Genomic DNA, 22,131 nt, shown 5'->3' with positions numbered 1-22,131 from the left:
TGTTCTCTGGCCACCCACCACCTTCTGTCTATCTAGCTCCCTCCTTCTGTCTATGCTCACCCCAACTATTTTCCCAGCTAACAAAAATGCACACTCCATGCATCCTTCCAGCTAACATCTTATTGCCCCTCACCCTTTCCTGTCTTACCCCTTCCTTATCCTGCCTAGATTCCATTGATTGTATCTCTTTCCTGTGCATAGACTTATCCCTTGTCCTCCATTGCCTTGGCCAGTAAATCTTCAGTCCTCTATCCATTCCAGATTTGCTCAAATGCAACTTAAAATTGCTAGATAAAAACAAAACAAAACGAAACAAAGAAATGAATAAAATACTCACCCATGATGTTACTTAAAATTCATAACCACAAACTTCGAGTTAGCCCTTCATCTTACTGGGCAGTCAGATTCTATATTCCTAGGCTATGTCTCAATGGTTATTTCCTCAACATAGTAGAAAGGCAGGGCTGACCCAAAGCCAGAACTCCTTCAGTGGACATGAAACTGTGTCTCTGAGCTGCAGTCCCCGTACTTGCAAAGTAAGCATGGGAGCAACCTACATCCTGGGTTATTGTGAGACTTAAAAAGACAGTGTGCCAAACACAGCCTGGCATGTGAGAGACACTCATGGGAGTCACTGGACCTAAATTGGGTCTAATAGCTGAACTGATTCAATCTATGTAAGGATGAATATCAACCATCATGAAAGCTTAATCAGATCATGGATAACCATCTCAGGTGAGGATCAGAGTCCTTAGGGTGGAGACTGATGTGGGAATTGAAGTCAGCTGTAGAGCTGAATAAATATTGGGGTGTGGTAAGACGGAGGCCCATTTGGCTGGGTAGGGCTGGGCTGGGGTTTTCCATCCTCTGTCTGTAGCCAGAGAAGGAGCGCCCCAAAAGAGGAAAGCCAGCAGTGATGAATTTCTGTATTCAGACCACTGACAACTGCTCCAGAAAGAAATGAGAGGAGATTATGCAGGAAGGGAATTGAGTCTGTCATGAGCTTCAGGAAAGAAAGAAAAAAAAAGATGTGCAAAGGAGCTGTTTGTTGCTTTTTGTTCAGGCTTTTATCTCAAGAGTCTGTTTATAAAAATGTTCTTTCTTGCCCAGGCTCTTCCACTCTGGTCTGGCTGCTCTCCCTCCTTCACCTCCTCCCTCCCCTGCTCTTGTTTGAGCTAAAGCTCTTTCGTTGATTAAATAATGAATAAAAGCTCTTCCTGAGTCTGGCTTTCCCAGTCCTAGGGAGAAATTACAGATATATGTACATACATATACATGCAAAACAGCCAGAGATAAAGACGCTCAAGATAAACAGGCTCTGGCTGTTTCAGTTTTTCCTTTCAAGAAATGTCACTCATAAACTGTACTTATAAACAACACAAACTTAAACTAGGGCAAACTAGCCTAAGTGCCACTAAATAGTTTGACTTAATAAAGTTCTTATTTAGAAGCACTTACTTTTATTTAAAATTATATTTATTTTTTGAAAAACAGGTTGAGGTTTCTTCTACTACCTCACTGGTCTGGTAAGCACGGAACTAGCTGTGTTATTGTCTATGCAAGGAAGGATGAATCGAGTCATAACCAGTATTTCTATCTGGCTCATCAATTAAGGCAAATATATTTGTGGTATGCCATCTGCCCAGGCATATCTCCAGGCTAGAGGAGCTGGCCCTGCAGAATTCTCACCTCTAGCAAACCTCTGTAACCACATCCCACAGTTGCAAAGAGGAAGGAAGAATGACAATCCCAACCATCTAATCTATCTTTCTCTTTGATCTGTTCTAGATTAGGGAGAGATTTTTCTTTGTTCTACTGACTTAAAAACAATGACATATCATACTTTTAAAGAGAAATTTTAATCAAGATATGAGTGGAAGCCAAAATATTTATTTTAATAGCAAATAATGAGCTTACCATGCATAGATTTCTGAAACCTAATTCACTCGTGTTTAGTGACAGATGGTTGGCAGTGTTCACAGAGGATCCTGCAACCAGGAGACATGACAGAATCACAGTGGTGGGCTATGGGACTTGTCTCTCTACAGATAATGGCTAATAATCATCCATCAACCCATCTATCCCTCCTCCCACCTACCTATCCATCTATCCAACAAAGATTCCTTATCTGATTATATTGTATAGTCACACAGCACCATCTCTGGATTTCAAGGGGCTTTTGGGGCTAATTGAGAAGTCAGATATCAACCTAGTAATTGTCCTAATGAACAAATAATAAAGAACTGAAAAAAGTAATCTGAAGGAAAGGGACATTATTTCACGAGTGCATATTACTACACTTGGGGTCAGAAAAGATTTCCCTGAGAAAATAACGTTGTAAATGTGATAGAAAGGAAGAGTAGGACTGAAAGAAGAATGTAAGGATGTATTCTAGAAGGAAAGGGATGAGGGGTATGAAGAATTTGAGTACTCGCTAGAAATCCAGAGAAACTAGAGTTCAGAAAGTGAAGGGAGGGAGGATGGAAGAGAGGGAGGGAGGGAGGGAGAGAGAGAGAGAGAAAGACAAGGGGGAGAGGGAGAGAGGAGAAGGAGGGGAGGGGAAGGAGATGGAGAGAGGGAGAGAGGGAGCGATCAGGTTTTGCTATGTGTCTATTGCTGTGTAATGTATTGTTTCAGAACTTGGAAGCTTGAAATAGCAAGTGCTGATTATCTCATTTTTCTGTGGGACAGGAATTGGGGAGCTGAGATGTTCTGAGTCACGATGTCTCTTCAAGTTGAGGTTAAGATATTGGCAAGAGCCAGGGTCATCCTAAGGCTTATTTGGGACTGTGGATATGTGAGCAGAGGGTCTCAGTCCTCCTCATTTGGGTCTCCACATGGAGTTTCTTAGGCATTCTCATGAAGTGGCAGCTGGCTTCCCCACAGAGCACGAGGTTTGAGATGAGCTCCAGAAGGAAGCTATAATGCGACTTCTGTTCTCATCCTGAGAGTCACAAATTGTTACTTCTACCATGTTCTATTTTTTAGAAACAAGCCTGTAAGTACAGGCCACACTCAGTGGGAGGGAACTTAGACTCTATTTTTTGAAGGAAGGGTCAGAGAGGGTATCAGAAACTTGTGGACATATTTTAAGACCACCACACAAGCTGGGAGGACTCTGTAGTCCTGTGAAATGTATTAGCTTGCTAGGCTGCCATGACAAAGAACCACAGACTGGAAGGCATAAATAACAGAAATGAATTTGCTCATAGCTCTAGAGGTCAGAAGCCTGAGACCAAGATGTTGTCAGGGTTGAGTTGTGCAAGGCTCTCTCCTTGGGTTTAGATGGCTGGCTTCTCTCTACATCTCCACATCATTTTCCCTCTGCCTGTGTCCTGATCACCTCTTCCTATAAGAACATCAGTCAGATTACATTAGAGTCACCCAGTGCCCTCATTTTTACCTTAATTACCTCTGTAAAGGTAAATACCTAAATACAGTATATTTTAGACACTGGGTATGTAGAGGATAGGACTTCCACTTGTGAATTTGCAGGGTGGAGTGGACAATTAACTTCATAACTTAAGGACTTTAGTATTTATTCTTAGAAACAGGAAACAATTGAAGTAACATAAGCATAAAAGGATACTGTTGGATTTGTATTAAAGAATATCTCTGGTTGCAATGCAGGGGTCCAGTTAGGGAGAGAAAAGTATAGGTTAAGCAGAAATCCTTATAGTGGTCTAGGTAAGACAGTAAGTGCAGCACTAGAGGGGGCACTGGAGATAAAGCAGACAGATTTGAGAGGCATTAGAATGTAAGGTTGTTGCAACTTTGGATAGGTTGACTAGGAAGGCAAGAACAAAAGGCAGTCAGCAGGAATTCCTGGCCTCTGGATGAAACGCTTGTGCCCTGGATGGTGGTATGGTTATTGCTGAGATAAAGAGCAATGGACGTGGTCCAGGTTTGGGGAGGGAGTGTTAAGACCACTGATTTGTGCTGGGTATGCAGTGTTGAGGGAGCTATCCTTTGGAACATTGCATAGTACTTCATTCCAAGGCTGAAAGGGCAAGTTTGGATTTCAAATATAAGTTAGTGAGGCACTGGCAGAGAGGCATCATGGTGATGGGACATCATGGGTAGGACTGGACAGCAGTGTAAGAAAAGTAAGCCTAGAGCTGAAGCTCAGAGCTCAGGTGCATACAAAGACTCCATTTTAAGCCTTCTTCTATTTCTGACTTACACTGAATTTAAAGGCATTATTGAAATATTTTATTTATCATTTTTATTTTATGTGTATGACTCTAATGCCTGCAGGTATGCAAGTGCACTGGTGTCATGCAGTGCCCATGGGGGTCAGAAGAGGGCATCGGATTCCCTAGAACTGGAGTTATGGATGGTTGTTAGCTGCCATGTAGATGCTGGGAATCGACCCTGGGTCCTCTGCAAGAGCAGCTTGTGCTCTTAGCTGCTGAGCCATCTCTCCAGCCCTTAAAGGCATTATTTAGCTAGATCTTTATAGAACTTTATGTTACATATATGTATGTAAATGCATATCGGTATATAGGAATCCATAGGCAGTTGGATATTTATTCTTAGGGTAGCATGAAACAGTTGAAGTGATATAAGCAAAGGGACACACACACATATATACGTACATATGAACATAGTGTATATGAATATATGTGTATTTATATACACATGTGCTCTTCCTGGCTCTCCTTAATATCCCCTGGCCCCACAGGCCTATACCCCAAGGTTCATTGGGATCTCCCGGCCTTAGTTTCTAGCTCCTTTGCTGACACCCAGGAACATTTTTTTCTCATTGGTATTTCCACCTCTGAAATAATGTCTTTGACTGTGAAGTATGTCATGGGAACCCAACTTCTTTTCCAATACCAAGTGAAAAATTGAAACTAATTAAGTGTGAAAATTAATTATATCTGAAATAATTTCTGAGGAATTGCAGAAGTGAAATAGGTAGCCTTTTCCTACATGCTTATATGTGTGAGAATAAGAGCAGTCCAAACATTCTGCAGCATGGGCCATGATTTTGTTCTGCAAAAAATGTTTCTGCATATCTTCCCTGGTGCTAGATGCATGGAGTGATGCTGGCCTTCCCATTGTGTGTGTGCGTGCGCGTGCGCACGTGCATGTGTGTGTGTGTGCGTGTACATGTATGTGAACTAGAAATTAGATAAAATGGAAGCACTTCCAGTCCTTTTATATGTAAACAGTCACCTGTGTTCCACAAAGAACAGAGTGCTCGCTGGATATTCCCACGGCTCTTTAAAGGAAAGCATGTCCCAGGAGAGGGGAGTTGTGATAGGCCAGAAGTGAGTTTCTAGAGGACCTAAGGGGAGACAGGAAAATCAAAATAGGAACAAGGATGCCTTTTCTATCATCTCCTGGAGTTATTTCAGGTCCCCTCAGATGCGATAGGAGGGGACCTGTGAAAATAGAGCTCCAGGTCCTGGTGAAGATATGGACAGATTGCCTCAGAAGAGGATTTGTGTTGGGGACACTGTGCTTGAGTAGGAGGGTTAACTCAGTGCCACATGTGTGTGAGCTCCTCTGTGTATCGAACACTCAAGTAGTGCAGGCAATACAGGTAATGAAGGAGGCAGCTGGGTGGAGGAGGGTGTTAGAGAGTGAGAGGTGTGGCAAGTGTGGCAACTCTGGCTTCAGAGGTTCCTGACAAGATACTAGAGAAAAGGCCAAGACTGTGCACATCAGCAATCATTTGGAATAGAGCAATTTTGGGGGGTAAACAGTCTTTTAAAGACTTTTCTCCCATTACCTCTTACATACTACATAATTTACTTAGTAGTGTATAGTTTGTTGTCCTAGACCCATATCTGAGCTATAACTCCACACGTGCAGACACTTGCAATTGTTCTGTTCAGTGGTGTACTACCAGCACTTAGATCAGCACCTATGCCTGGTAGATGTTTAGTAGAATGTACAAGATAAGTCAGTGAAGGGAGGAGCTGGCATAGGTCTTCCTGTAAGCAGAGATGACTATCCAGGCCCGGATCTGTGCATAGAGCAAGGTGCAATAGAAACTTTCCCTTTCTCTTTTTACTTCTGTTGTTTGCATACGTTGGAGGCAAAGAGGAACTATTCTGCAGGTTTGCAGGGTTCTCAACACTTTTTCCCGGGTCTCCTTCTGTTTTTGTTTTTGTTTTTGTTTTCTTCTCTGATCCCCAAATGATGAACACATTCAAGGCAGCATCTCCTCTGGTCAGTGCTATGTTGCCTACACCTGCTCAGTGTGACTGATCTTTCCCCACTGTGTTCTCTCAACCATGCTCTGGAAAATGAGCCCACTTGTTACAGCTGCAAAATAGGCTGAATTCTTTAAATGTACAAATTCCTGACCTTAAGCCTATGGAAAGATGGATGACAGGAACTTGGAACACTGTTGAATTTTCTTGACTACTGCTTGTGTGGTTCCATGTGCAAATATATTGGGTCTATTTTGGAAGTATGTGACAAGAGGAGGGACAAAGGAACATTGTAATGGGCTCATTTCCCAGGTACCTCCACTTCTCCTTTCTGCAGGACCAGTGAGAAGATCAAATCCCAAACTCTGTGTTTTGACCTAATCTTGGTTTCCCTAGCCCCCCTCAATGTCCCTTGCTCCTATGGGCCTCTGTACTAAGGTTTATTGGTACCTAATAGCATTTTTTCCCTCAAAAAAAAGCTAGCCCTTTTCTCAGGATCCAGGAGTACATTTTTCTCCCTTAATTGTTGTATTCACTCCTGGTAATAATGTTTTGAACTGAAGTATGTCATGGGAACCACTTTGCCAATACCTAGTGTAAAATTGAACCTTATTAAGTATGAACATTAATTACATATAAAATAGTTTCTGAGGGATCATAGAGAGGAACGTGGTTAGCCATGTCAGAGGAGATGAGATTTGGGTGACATCTTGAGAAAGGACGTGAAAAAGTGTCAGGGTGGTGAAGACAACCCAAATGTCACATGAGGGGTTCAGTATCTGAGGAGAAGATGAGCCGGGAAGAGAAATGTTTTTATTGAAGAAGAGAGAAAAATAAAAACCTGATTACTCTCCCTAGCTGCAGCCTGCTATCTGTCGGCTAAGCTGACCGACTTCTCCTGATCTGAGCATTGAAACCTACAAAGAGATTAATAAACCAAGTTGAGGACTGAAAAGGACAGGACCTCCAGAGAACACAGTCAGTACCTGTTTCAGCCTCAGAAGCTGATTTGTGGACCATGAAAGGAAGGAGACATTGCTTATTCTTTAATAAGTACAAGGGCTAGAAAGACCATTTGGATTTTGAGCAGCCTCTTTGTGCCTTAGCTGTCTCATCTACAAAATGGACAGAATACTATATCTCTTTAGGATTGGTATAGGAATTAAATAAGTTCATACATGTGAAATTCTTAGCCCTGAGTGTGAGATGTAACAGATCTTTGTACTATAATTGTGACCACCATTTTCCAATCCCTCCTTCATTTACGTTAGATTGCAGTTACTATTAGCTTGAAACCTTTACTTAGTCTCACTTTTCTGACATCCCATTCTCCAAGGTCTCTTCCTGTTCTTGTCCTCTGTTCCTCAGCCCACTCTGTGTCCTCCTCCTCTCTACCTCTACGTATGTGGCCAGGGTAGAGCTGGGTGCCTTTTCTCATCTGTAGCCCAGACTTGGGTGACATCTTGGGGCGCAATCCACATTATTTACTATATGCGTATTTTCTAAGTATATGTAGTATCAATTTTTATTGTTTTGTAGTTTCATAACTTATCTAATGAACGTTGGTTATTCTCGCCTCCATTCCCTCCCCTTCCTCTGGAACCCTTCTCACTAAGCCCCTCCTACCTTCATGTGTTTTGTTTGTGTGTGGCCCACTGAGTTTAATTAGCATTTCTGTATGGATGTTCAATTAATATTTGAAGTTTAAAATGCCTCAAGAAGCTTCTTTGATGAGTGGTGACTGGGATATTTGTCTATAAATATAAGGATACATATTTTGCACATATTAAGAAACTACATTAGTCTAGGGATGTAACAGTTTTGGTCATACACAGACATTGTCTGTGAATTGCCCAAGTCTATGTGGCATATCAACAATGAAACCTTTATACCTATGGCTCATGGAATATAGAACAAGGGGTAAAGAAGACAATAATGAATATCTCAACTCTCATTAATGAAGTTCCCTCATGCAACAGAGGGCCAGGAACACAAAAGGTCACAAATGACCAAATTGTAGAGACTAAGAGTCTGTAGAATTCTGCTCCTTGGACAGGACTCTTATATTAAACTTCACCCACCCAGGGCTCAAGTACCATTGCAGAATAGGGGGCAGAAAGATTGTAAGAGCCAGGAAAGAAGTGCATGACTATATGGGAATAGAATCCTACAAGCTCCTGGGACCCTTCTCATATGAATCTGCAGCAATGGTGTCAGGATGCACAGGACCCATGCAAACTCAAACAGACAAAAACCCAGCATAGAGCTGGGGAAATGGACAGTTGACCCCAATCTTAAGAAATATTGGCAACCCATTACTGCTGGGTGAGGAAGAGCTGATCTTCCTAAAGCGAGGTACTCTAGATAGGTTGACTAGACCTCAGAAGATGAACTTGCACTGAGGGACATCTGGGGACACTAACTTGATACAATAAGCCCTAAGAAAAATGACAGAATGTATGAATTCCAGTGGGGGGGCTATGGTAGGGTGCCAATGGGGAATTGAGTATAAAGATGATTAAGATTGATTGAGATGTTCTGTATGAAAAGCACGAAAATTCAATAAAAAATAAAATGGCTTGTGCTGGACAGCTTTAGTTGTCAACTTGGCATACCTGGGTAGAGGGAGTCTCAATTGGCGAATTGCCTGTGGCCATGTCTGTGGGGTATTTTCTTGATTGTTGAATGATATGGGAGGGCTGCTTCTCTCTCTGCACCATTCAGATGAATGCCACCTCTTTTAGAGAACTTTCTTGGTGACCCTGTCTAAAAGAAGACACTCAATTTCAGTGTATATTAGCTCTCTGCATACTCTTGCCACCAGGTAGTACTTTCTTATTTATATATTTCTTTCTTGTCTTATGATATCCAGGCACTAGAACAGTTACTCTATTGGCCTTAATCATTTCAGTATCCTCAGATCTCACAAGAGTACCTCACACATAGTAGATGCTCAATAAATATTCATTACATATATTGACTCGGAAGGACCCAAGGCAATATAATTGTGTAAAAGCACATAAAGTTTGGGTCCAGACCTTAGCTAAAACCCTGGTTATTACTATGTGACTTTATTGTCCTGTCAGTAACCATGGTGGTAGCCATGTGACCACTGCAAACCTTGATTTATTCATCTATTGAATAGCAATACCACTTACCTTGATGAGTTTTGTGATAATTACATGAAACAATAAGTGCACGGAAAGGAATGTGCCTTGCTTAACTGTTTTGGGTCTCCAACAAATAGTATTCATTCTTGTTAATGTCAGACCTTTGGGTAGCAATGGAAATCAAGGCCTCAGGTATTGGTGAGAAGGAATTAGAGAGAAAGGCGCCTTTTCACACTAGCATGAAAAAACAACATAGTAAGGGGGAGAAAGCACAGCTTGCAGTCTTCTCTCATGGCCAGGGCTCGCCACCTTGCTATAATGCTGCTGTTGGCAGTACCATTAAAATGTGCATAAATATTGGCACATTCTAATGGGACCAGGCCAATAAAGGCAATGAAAGACAGGGTTATTGATGTCTGTCTGAGGGCCTTCATGGGCCCTGAGCCAGGGCTATAACAAGGATCCAGAAGTTGCATCAAGTCAATTGATTCTCTATCACCCCAGGAAGACATGCATTCGGGGAGCTGGCAGCCTGGCTCACCACAGCTTGTGTTCATGAAAGCATGCAAATGGCCCTGCTCAAAGTACCCATTCCCTCCCCAGAAGCTTACATCCCTCAATCTAACAGGTATTTAGCATCTTGGATGATGCAGATGAAAACAATGGAAGAAAATCCAAGGTAGGTCTAGGTATTTGGCCATGGTGCAGGTGTGCCTGGGGAAAGCTGAATCCTTTGTGACTCTACTGCAAAGGAGGAGGCGATAGAGAGGCTGTGGGGTATGGGGGTTGTCTGGGAGAACTCTAGGTGATCAGCCTATTACAGGTGACCACTCCAACCTCAGGCAACTGGTCTTACAAGCCCAAGCAGTAGACTCTCAGCTTTCTCATATTCCCAAGTGAAAAAGTCCCTGACATGGTGCCACAGGGACATGCAGAGCCCTGAGTCTGCAAGGTGCCCACAGCTATTATGACCTTGTGCTTGCCCCACTCTAGACCATGTGCCCCTTGAGGCAGCTTGTGTTTCATTCATTTATCGATCTCAGAGGCTGGCATTATTTGCTTTTGTGGTAGTGGACATGATTGAACTCACCGGGACTTTACTCATGCTAGGCTGAGTACACTGAATTACACCCCTCCTTTATCTTTTATCTTTTTTTCTTTTGTCATTTTATTTTTAAATTTTTATTTTTAAAATAATTTATTGGGAATTTCATACATGTATATAAGGTGTTTTTATCAAATCCATGCCTACTCCCTCCTCTCCAACTCCTCCCATATCTCCCCATCACTTTTTTCTGATAACTTCATCTCCTCCTCCTCCTCCTCCTTTTTATGGGGCTTTTTGCTACTGTAACATTCCCCTCTCTGAATAAGTAGCCCTAAAACCTTTTAAGGATTACATGAACTCCCAAATACTTTTGAGATTTTCAGCCTTTGGAAGGGAGTATGTTGTTAAGAGACCCAAGGACATTTTGACTTTTAGCCAAGAAACTGGCTACTTTTCTTTGGGGTCCTTTTACCCTAGCTGCCTAGCCAATCCCTACTTCCTATTCTTATCACACTATCCTCTGAAGAGGTTACCCAACTTGCAGATAAGGAATCGGGACTCAGACCGCTCTGGCTTCTTCCATGCTGATCAGGGACACAAGATGAGGCAATTCGGGTACCCCTTCAGTAGGTCTAGCTAAAAGATTCCTGAATTGCATAAATCTTATCTGTAAGGAGAAAAGAAAGTCCTTGACTGGTGAATAGGAGATGTGAAGAAGAAGTAAAGGCAAGAGTAATTAGCATTACAACTTCTAGACAGGAAACTAGAAAAATGTCAGAACAGGACAAATTTCAAATGTTCATATGAGAGTCCATTGGAATTTCTTGCCGAGAGATTCCAAAAACATCCCTCTATTGGTTTCCTCCTCATTTTTCTTTTGTCTATCAAGACTGGACTCGAGAGTGATGGATTCAGGATTTTCTTTCAGGCACTTGATAGCTGTTAGAGTGGTTAGAATCAGTTTCCTCTCAAAGGCTTCTAGATACGGGGAGAAAACAAATTTAGCCATCATTTTAGAAAAATAGTGGGTTGTCTCCCTTAGCTACAGGTGGGCACTACAGCATTGGAGACCAAGATTTGAAGTCTTACATCTGAGCAGCACTTTCTGGTTAGGAACAAAATCATCAATGAGAAATAATTGTCTAAATAACTTTTTATATGGACTTAAGCTTAATGTCTGGGAAGTGTAATCCCTTGAACTCTTAAAGAAATATACTGATTAATCTTTGGTTATACTTTCTTTTTGGGTGTTTAAGACCATACAGTTGGCCTAAATAAATCAATTTATTTTTATACTAAGGCTGTTTGAGGATCTGTTCCTCAGGGGTCATATGGACTTGGGAGGAGCCCCTGGCTCCTTTCTTTTACCAGTTCTATCTATGTGAAGATAAGTCAAAGGTCCTGCTTGACCATGGCTGGATTCACTTGGAAGCATGGAGGAAATGTTTCCTCTGTGTTGACCCTCCACTTTGTAGACTGGACACTGGTTTAAGTCCATCTGGTGGGTCTCCATGACCTCTCTGAACAAGAGGACAGGTTACAAGATATTTTGAGAGATGTTCCATAATCCCCTGGAACTTAGTTGCCCTTGGAGGGCAAGGGGTAAAAACTGTCTTTTAAGTCCCTCTGACCAGATTAGTAAAGGCCTCAAAGTATGTCTGTTAAACATCCAATAATGTTAGCTCCACCAGTCTGGTACTTTTAATTACCATGTGCTATGTAGATAAGCTTGGGTAAAAAAATCAAGTGGTCTCAGATAAAACTTGACTAGATATATCACCCCTCCTTTTTCATCCTTTTATTTTGAGACAGAGCTTTGCTAAGTTGCCCAGACTGGCCTTGAACTTGCCTTCTGTCTCAGTCTCCATAGCACCTGAGATTGCAGGCTGGAGTCACCAGGCCCAGCCCACCATGTTTGTTGAGTGAATGAACAGGGTTTGATAACAAGTTTCTGGCATCTGTTCCATGTGGCCTTGGCTTTATAGCAACAGAAAAGGGCCTCAGATCTAACAGTGGGGTCTGTGGGGGAAGGAGCAGAGACTACTGGGAAGAAGCCACGGAACCTGTGGTCTGGTTCCACTCCACTCTGCTGTTACCAGACAACAACGGCCTTTCCAGGCTTCCTTTGGACTCGGTGGGCTTTAAGGATTACTTTTGGCAAAGGTGAGGCCCTATGGCCCAATCAATTGCAGTGTCATCCCCACCCCCGATCAGTTGCACCCTCCCTGCAAGCGAAATTCGGGCTTGCAAAATGCAAAAGCATTTGGAGTTTTCAGTAAGTATACTCCTTTTATGCAGGCATTCATTTAGCCAACGTTCCCTCTGCATATGCTGTGCTCTAGTGCAGAGGTTTCCTAGGCCCTCCCAACATTTGGGAACAGTGAACCTCGCGATGACTTGGCAGCTCTCTGCCTCCTTTCCTCCAGGCCACTTCCTTAAAGGCAGGAGTGATTTTGAAGAGTGTCTTCTTGAAGTCTGGCCAAACTGATGGAGCCAGGGGTCAGGTAAGCTTGTCTGCCACAATGCACTACTATGCCAAGGCTCCTCTTGTCCCCAGCCCAGAATTCTCTGGAACCTCAGCACCCAGCAGAGTTAAGAGCTAATGTGTCACGAGGTACCTGAGGTACCTATGGGCTTAGTTGTAGAAATACCAAAAGGCAGTCATTGGACATTGGCGCCTTCTTTCTGGGTCGCCTGTGTGCTTGTCTTGTTAATGGTGGAAGCTGGGGAAGAAGAAGAGCTCAGAACTGTGGCCCATCAGATTTAATTTATAACTTATGTCAGAGGAGCAATTAGTATGTATTGTTTACATTCCTTCTTAACACTTTCCCCAATCCCTGGGTGTCTGAGATGGCTGGTGTATTCACGCCTGGCTTGTTGGAAGATTTGGGTATGTTCTAAGAGAGGGGAGATTATGTGAGGGGGGCACTGACAGCAGAAGATGGGGAGGACTGGGCCGTCTTCAGCGTCAGCCATATGGGATGTGTCTCGCTTGAAGCATGGGCTCCTGACAGGAGCATCTGCCTCACATTGTCTGCAGCTCATGTTTTCTTAGTGCAGGGGAGCTCAGCGCTTGATCATGAATTCAGTTCCTACTGTCATCTCCAGAGAAGACGGGAAGGAGCACAGGAGAGATGCCTGGGCATGGGGGATCTCAGCACATACAACTCTTCTTCACTTCGGGGTTAACCACATTTAGAAAGGGTTTGAGACGTGAGGAAGAAGCAAGCTGGCAGTTGCTGGAAGAAAGGAACATAAAGGAAAGGGAAAGAACATGTTTTATTTTGAAGGCTCTGTTCTTTCCATTATAGCGTGTTTCTTTTCTGTGGGTGTAAAGAGTTGATGAAACTGATACAGACGCGCTTTTGGAAAAATAAGCATTTGTAGAACTGCAATGCAGGGATAGAGATAGGTGGTAGAGGACAGAGTAGGCGAACAGGTTCTTGAGGGAGACAGAGGGTATGAATCAGGCTCTGAGAGATAAGAAAAGTGAGAGAGAAATGAGATTTTTTTTTTGTCAGTCAAAGTGTGATGTTCTTTTTTCCCTCTGGTCAGCGCTCAGGAAGAGGAGGTAGAATGGTGGCCAGGGGAGAAAACAGAGATAGACCAGAGAAGGAACAGCTGAGCCCACAAGGGCAAGTGTCAGCCTCTGACATGGAATTTGGAGCTAAACATAGAGGGAACTATGCTCCAAAGTCTCTCCTGCCTCCTGGGGTGGGGCTGGGGGTGGGGGAATCCAGAGTCCCTGGTGGTGAGCAAAGGAAACACACAGTGTGAAGAGAGACTAGCCAGAAATGCTCTGGGTCTGTGTGAACCTTAACTTTTAGAAATTTTATTTTTATTGTGTGTGCGAGTGTTTCGCCTGCATGTATGTAAAGTGCACCCATGTCATGCAGTGCCACGGAGGCCAGAAGAGGGCATTAGATCCCCTGGAACTGGAGTATGGATGGGTATTAACTGCCATATAGGTGCTGGGAACAGAGCCCAGGTCCTCTGGAACAGCAGCCAGTGCTCTTAACTGCTGAGCCTTCTCTCCAGCCCCTTCTATAGCCTTTAAATTAATGTTCTCTGTGTGTGCTACCAATGTTTTCTATAACATTTCTTAGTGACTCTCTTTAAGAGTCTTGTTTGTCTTATAGTTTAGATATTCCCAAGTGTTGTAGGGAAGCCAGAGTAATAAGTAGTATTCTATGAAAAAAGATTCCCCAAAGGATTCCGTGAACACTTAGGTGGATAGAAAAATTAGCTTCAGGATTTTTCTTTCTACAAAAAACTGTGCATGTGAGTCTGAATACATATAGTCAACACCGAGATCCCATCTCAAACTGTTAGTGGGAAGTTTCTTCTGAAAGGGGCCTCAACACTGATAATAATTCTTCATCCTGCTGAGCATTCTTTAAAACCCTTTTTTCCCCTCTCAGTTCTTCAGGGCCAAATGAAATCTCTGAGCAATACAAGTGAACCACAGTATTAGAGGGGAATAAAGAAATAAGACAGGCAACAGAAAAAGAAAACTAAATTTATTTGAGTAAAGGGAATCAAAGATGCCAGTTCCTGATAAAAATAATTGTGGGATTTTGTAAAGGGTGATGGTTTTAAGGTAAACTTGGAGACCTGGGTTGGAAGCCCATGTGGGAAGAGATGACAGACCTGAATTACAAAATGATAGGGAGGTGGTTCTGGTACCAATGCAATACTTAGATTTTGTTGTTGTTTTGTTTGTTGTTGTTTTACTTAAGAGGTAGCAAACTGAACCAAGTCAGGCAAACTCTCTCATCCTGTTCTTCTCATGCCCAGAGATACCCATGTGAAAGGATATTGACCAGGATTTAAGGTCAAAGGCAGAGTGAAATTCAAAGAGACTAACAGAGGTCAAACCCATGAACTTAACCTTATCCCCATATTTCTTGAATTGGTGGAATTAACTAAGCAGAGAGTGGTAGGAAGTTGGCCCTAGTGTAGCCTGTATACTAGGGTTGAACAAATGCTGTTGGGTCCTAGGAACATACTCTCTGGAGAAGCTCATTATGGTGGAAAGAAGTTAAGGGCCCAGTACTTGACTGTGACTTATCCTAAGAATATGATTTCAAGTTCTTCCTTTGATTACCTTTGAAGAAAACTGAAGATCAATTACTAAGAGTGAAGGTCCTCAGACACAATTCAGAGAGAGAGAGAAAGCACTGCGAAGAGAAATCAAGAGAATAAGGAACTCAGAAGGATCCTGCAGTAGCTGACAATAAAGCAGGGAGCTCTGTCGTCAAGAATGTGCAGAGTATTGGCAAGGATAGAGAATCTGGGGGGTGGGGGAACCAAGACTCCTACTTGGGGCAGGGGTGGGGAAAGGAAAAAGCCAGAAAGGGAATGTTACTTGTCTGAATGAATACATGTCTGAATTAATGAGCTTTGCTGATGTGGGATATCTTGCAGTTCTGAGGGATAGTGTGTTGAGATGTGTTATGTAAATATGTGGCCAGAGACATGAGGCTGAAAGTGATAAACGGAGTTCTTTCCTGAAGACCCAGAGCTTCGATGTGGAAGATAGGCTCTATAAGGAAGATACAGCACTGGCATTTCCAAACTTAGCTGACTACAGAGATTTCCCGCCCCCCCTGGAACATTTGACAGAATGTATATTCGAAGACATACTTCAGAAATTTAGAATATGCTGTTCATATTGTGTCTCTTTGGGTTGTGACAGGGGAGGGGATTTCTACAGTCCTGGCTCTACCACCTGTGTGATTTTGGATGAGTTCTACCCCATCTCTGGGCTTCAGTTTCCTCTCTTGTTGACTGACGATGGGTAGATGTTGATGGTTTAGGCTTCGTGATTCTCTTTGGTTCTCTTTTAATATTGGAGCCATGAGGTTATTATGAGATGGATAGATGAAACCCAGTCATCAGTGAATTTTCTGTCTTCCTCATTTATCATAGGTTCTACAAGGGTAGGGTTTGCATCTATTTTGATTTTGATTTTTTTTTTTTTTTTGAGAAATGGTCTCATTTAGGCCAGGCTAGCCTTGAACTTGCTTTGTAGGTAAGGCTGACATTGAACTTCAGATCCTCCTTCCGAAGGTTATCATTATAGACACACTTGATCATACCTGGCTTTCATTGTTTTTAATGAATGAAAGAGGAGTGACTTTATACCTGATGAGCTGTTATATAATGTCTTCTAGAAAGGCAGATGGAGTGCTAGCACAACAGAGCTCAGCCTTCTCCTGGTGACTGAGTCAGGTGGTACACATGTCCAGCACTGAGGTGCCAATGGACACTCTCAGGGACACGGCAGGTCAGGCATGGGTGTACATGGGAACTCTTTACAGTCAGGTCCTGAGTCCCACTTGGGCTAGAGCAAACTCCATATTTGAGTTCCATGTCCCATCTTCCAGATGAGGGAGTTTCCTTACCCAGTGAGGTGGGAATGGACTCTCATACATTTGTCCTGTTGCTGTGGAGTGGGAAGCTCAGGAATTGCTTTCTCACTGGCTGCCTGACAGCTGAGCTCCCTGCTTCACTGTCAGCTACTGCAGGCTTGTGGCTGGCAATGAGACTCTAGTTCCTCTCACTAAATTAATCATTTCTGGAAGTTGATCTCCTGGGGTTCCCTCACACATTCTCACATGCTCTCCCCCGCACGTCCCTCTTTCCTCTTGTCGTTTCCTCACCCTGTCCCTCCTCTTCTGTGGCAGGTGTTTTGGGCTGAGATGGGAGATGGCCAGACAAGTGCTGGCATGGAAACACAGCAGATTTCTGTGTGAATGTCCGGCTTGGGTTAGGCAAGGGTGTGGGGTATGTCCACCAGCCCCCTCAAGATAGGGGCTGATAAAGAGGTTGAAAGGTCCAACCTGCTGGACTCACTATGGCCAATTCACATGGGTCCAGAGCCATTTCTGGTGTTGGTGGAGAATCGCTCATGAATAAAACCCTTCTACTCAGGGCAGCTCTGATGTGAAGATTGTGGGGCTGACCACTTCCAGATGGAATTTCATCAGTATTGGTGGCACACTGTACTTGCTACTTGAATGGAGCTGGGCATTAACCTTATTTTTCTGGGACAATTCTGTATTATCTCCCTTGATTAGATATTAGATATCTCTGAACGTGCTAATCTCTTAAGGAAATAAGCTCTGTGGTGTGTGTGTGTGTGTGTGTGTGTGTGTGTGTGTGTGTGTGCGTATGCATAGCATATACACAGTAAGAAGAAAAAGCCATGAAACCTTATTCTAAATGGAATTTCTGTGAAATACTTTGACCATGGTAAATAGCTTCTCAAAACAGAGAAAAGAAGAAATAAAAACAGCTATCTCAGACCCACAGATCCATGGCAAGCTTGTGCCAACCTTGGCCCAAAATCCCTCCATTGTTCCTAGAACAGTGGTCTAGAATAGTCTGAGTCCTGCTACAAAGAAACAAGGCTGTTATTTTGTGGGCTTTCTGTGGAACACTTCTTAAAGCAGTAAAATCTTTCATTTCAAACAATCAGAAAAGAAAAAGAATATCAGCTACCACTCACATATACTGTGGGGACCTTGGGGAGAGGGTGCCAGCATCTTGAACAGCTCTTACCACCTCAAGAGTTTGAAAGGAGGTTCCTTGGACCTATTCTGCTCCCCTGGAAATCCAAGCCATCCATGAAGGAGGGAGGCAGGGAGAGAAGTGACATCCAACTTTAGGCAAATACTGTCTTCTCCCTCAGTTTTGAGAAGGGTCTTATTCCTAAGAATGGTCTTGGCACATTACAACTCTACATCCCACAGGGGTGAAAGGTGGAAGGAGTCTGGAGTGGGCATTGCTTTCCAGTGAAACTGAATGTAAAATAGAGTCTGCAAATGATAGGAAACTCATGTTCCTCTAGATAACAGGAGGTAACTTGAGCTTTGAGAATGGAGACTCTGGGGCCATCCTGACTACAGAAATGACCCCTTCTCTGAGCCTTGTCCTTGTCTAGAATACAGGATCCAGCCTCCCTGCTCCATGGAGAGGATTTAGGAGCTTATGGATTTAAGTACCTATGCCCTGGGGAGATTTGCAGTAAGTGATAGCTATGATTACAATATTCATAGCTACAAATGAACGTTGGCAGTTAGTAATTAATACATTTAAACTTTCCCACTCTGTTCTTATGTTTGTTCCTCTGGGCTCCATTTCAGCATCACGGCAAATGTGGGGATTTAAGATACTGAATAGTTGCATTTTTTGCAGGAGAAATATTGGGGGGAATGTCTCTCTGAATTCAGGAATCATATCTGATGACAAAGGGCTGTTCACTGAGCGTCTCCCTCTACATGCACACCACTGCTTTCCAATTAGCTGTGTCCACAGTGTGAGCAGGGGCCCTCTTCAGGAGGGGTGGGGAAGAAAATATCCTTCTTTTACTTGGACCCTCACACTGGACTGGGAGCGTGAGAATCAGCCTCAGGTGGTGTTGGAGAGGGGCTGTAAGAGAACAAGTTTCTAGTCTCTTTCTCCCTTCCTTCTTGTATCCCAACTCCACTCTTCTTTCCCTTCCTTTCTCTCCCCCTTCAGTGGTTCAAATCTATGGGTCTGCCCCAGGGAAGTTTCTGCATCTTGCTTAGTGAAGAGTGTTATCCCTTCCACTAGTGGATAGGTGGAGACTTTAGCCATAAAGGAAACCATTTCTTAAGTGTCACATCTGTTTAGGAAGGAACCCTCACACACACCCTGGAAAGCAGGGTGGAGGAAGACCCAATCCCATTCCTGAGCTGTACAGGCAGATCCACGGAATGGGTACACAGGTACTGCCTCTCCTTATGATGGAGTCTGAGCACCTCCTTAGCAGCCCACCCTCCTGCTCCATCTACCTCAAGTGTGGTGTGCTTTCAAAGCCAGTCTGGCCTTAGCTCTGGTTCTGTGCTGCCCTATCCTCCTGGCATCTCCAAGAAGCCAGCCTTGCCTTCACTTCTAGAGATTCTATTTTGATGCAGACCTGACTCTCCTGTCCCCTCCTCTTTCTTGGACATGACTTCCTCTGCTGCCCTGCTGCCCTGGTGCATGGCCGGGCGCTGGTGTTCTCCCTGCCTCAGCCCCACTGCTCACAATAAAAAGCCCATCCACGAAAATGAGTGGGAGACAGGTTCTCACTCTTAACTGGTTCCCCCTGCTTCCAGCCTTCCTGTCCCTTGGATCTGTATACACCTGCCATCCTGTCTGCAGCTACAGCCCTCCAAATGTCTTTTTAATACACTGAATGCTTTTCTAGATGCCTCCATAGTATTTATAAAACCCTTGTCTAACTTTCATGACAACCCTGGAGCTAGTAATAATATTACCCCATTTTCCTGAGGGATAAGTAAGGTTCAGACTAGTTGTCCAGTGTCACACTGCTAGGAACTGGTAGCATCAAGATTTACCCAGAAAACCTTGGTTCACTGTCTGTACTCTTACTGTGGCATAAAGTGGTTTCTTTACACAAGAACATAATACAAGGCAGACGGTACTGTGCTTGCAGGTTGGTACTTATACCTAACACTGAGAATCCACATGACTGTAGTGTCCCTAAATCCCCCCTGTTCTCTCTATGCAGTCCCTCACCATCTCTCCTTGCACCTTTCTTCCACCTCAACATGCTTGCTGACTGTGGCTGTCTCTGTCCTCGCAGCTCCAGTGCCTTTCTAAGCTGTCTGCCTCTCTTTTTCTCCTCCTCCACCTCCCTTGCTAGGCCTGTGGCTTCTAGCTACCTCTTCTCTATGTCTCTGTCAGTCTCTCTCTCTTGCTTCCCCACTCCCATCTCCACAGCCTCCCACCCGTCTTGCTCCTTCTCTTCCACGTTTCTCTTTTGTTTCCCTCTCTTGTTCATTTAGTGGCCCCCATTTACTACACACCCAGGGTGCAACCGAGAGCAATGCTGTCTGTGTCTCTGCCTTCCTACCCACCCCTCCACTTCTCCGTGACTTTCAGCTGCAGATGGGAACCATGTTCAATCTAAGCCCTGTTCCTCACCAAAGAATAACAATAAACTTAGAAACCACAGAGGAGCAAGAAAGAACATCTCTGTATTTCAAGAGACATCTTGGTCTCTTGAGACAAAATGACTTTTCTTGGTTTATTTATAAACCCCAGGGCTGGGGAGTGCCCTGCATACAGATGGACCAGCTGGCTACTGGTGGGGCTTGGCTGGAGGCCTACAGTTCTCAGTCAGCACTTCTTCTCAAAGTGAAGGCCAGGCTGTGGTCATACAACCGTAAGGAAGCTCTATCTCCCCTCGAGGCACTCAGCAGATAGAAGCATGTGTTGAATGCTCTGTGGATGATATGGTGGCTGGCGACCAAAGACACTATGTGCCATTGTCACTAGGCAGATGAAACACCAAAGCCATTGTGATGAGGTGATTCAGGCTGGAAGCAGAACTGGACTGTCCACTCTCTGCAGGCTCCCTGCTCTGAACACAGCCTCCTGCTTTGTACTGTGACTGTGGAGAGTCACATGGCCCCTTCCCTGTGGCCTTTCTGTGTATACCCAGACTGGGACCCACTCATACTTTCTTACTCAAATTTGTTTCTCTAGAAAGAGACCTTTGACCATTTTAGCTTTCTCCAGTCCCTCCCTCCATCAGCATCATTTACATAGTCCTTTGTCTTCAGTCTATACTTTGGTGTAGAAGTCCACAACATCATCTTCATAATAGAATGGCCAGGCAGTAGACATTTTGACTACTCAGTTGAACTGCAGGGATGTTGAAGATACAGATCATGTCTTCTACTACATCTCTCTCCTCCAACAGTAAGTTTACTAGCATCAAGCACCCAGAGGTGTTCAGGTCCTGGAAGACCTGTACACTCTGGAAACTAGTGTTCTAGTTTCCTGATACCCAGTAGGCTTCTGAGAGGGAAAGCCTATCCCAAGTAATACAGAATTTTGTTTCCAGACCCCAGCCATGGAAACTGGAGCTTTTATGCAATCCAAGCAAAACTTTCAAAAACCCTCCTTTATTTTAGTTGGATTCTTAAGGCAAACCTAATCAGTAGCAAAATATGCAAAATAAGCCAGATAGTTCTCTTAAGTCTCTCTGTGAGTCAGAAGCTGTCATTTTCTCTACTTCAGGTGGTAAAATAGAGCCCAGACAGGCCAAGTTACAGGGAGATAATGGAGTAGAACAGTCAGTGCTCAGAAACTGGAGGGAACACAGCCTTTTCCCCCCAACCCGCTGTACTGGTCTACCTGTACTTTGATGGTACAGATGGTCTTGCTTGAATTATATCTCCAAGTCCCTGCTTTCCCACAAGGTCAAGGCCACGGGCCTCTAGAGATTCTCTCACCTCTCCTTCCAAGCCATTGTGGCCTGCCACTTGGTTTTCTTGCCTCTCCTCAGCTCTTTGGTGTTAACACCAACCCTCAGCTGTTGATTTTGTTATCAGGGTGTCTTTTGCCCAAGGACTTTGTCTTTGAGATCTCCCTTCGCTCATACCTTGCAAGCTGGCTCCCTCTCAACACTCCCGGGACTGTCTCTAAGTCAAGAGAGGCAAGGTGTGTGGGAAGGAAAACAGAAGGTCCCAGTACTGTGTTCTGTAAGGGGAATTCCACTCTGTGCATCAGGAGCCAGCAGAAAGGCAGCCATGCCTGCAGACCAGTTTGTGTGATTGGGAGAGCATGAGATTAGAGTTTTTCATGCATAAGAATAGTCTGGAGCATGGTTTAAAATCCAAGTACCCAGGCCCCAGCCTTGAGGTTTGAATTTGGTAGTCTCAGGGTAGAGTAAAGGAATCTGTATGTTTAATATGTCCTGTCCCTCCCCTCCCCAACTCAAATCTGGCAGTTCTGTATCTGAGAAACACAGATTTATTCCATT

General features: G+C 43.8%; 1 protein-coding gene across 1 annotated transcript in view; it reads left to right on the top strand.

Moving 5' to 3' along the window:
• The window catches only part of Tnr (tenascin R), a 443,513-nt gene that overhangs the window by 55,737 nt on the left and 365,645 nt on the right, over positions 1 to 22,131 (top strand). The gene's annotated exons all lie outside the window — the stretch shown is intronic.

Source organism: Nannospalax galili, unplaced genomic scaffold (genome assembly GCF_000622305.1).
Source record: "Nannospalax galili isolate Female #2095 unplaced genomic scaffold, S.galili_v1.0 scaffold429, whole genome shotgun sequence".
In the NCBI taxonomy this organism is placed as follows: Eukaryota; Metazoa; Chordata; class Mammalia; order Rodentia; family Spalacidae; genus Nannospalax; species Nannospalax galili.
This window is presented reverse-complemented; position numbering and strand designations above follow the sequence as displayed.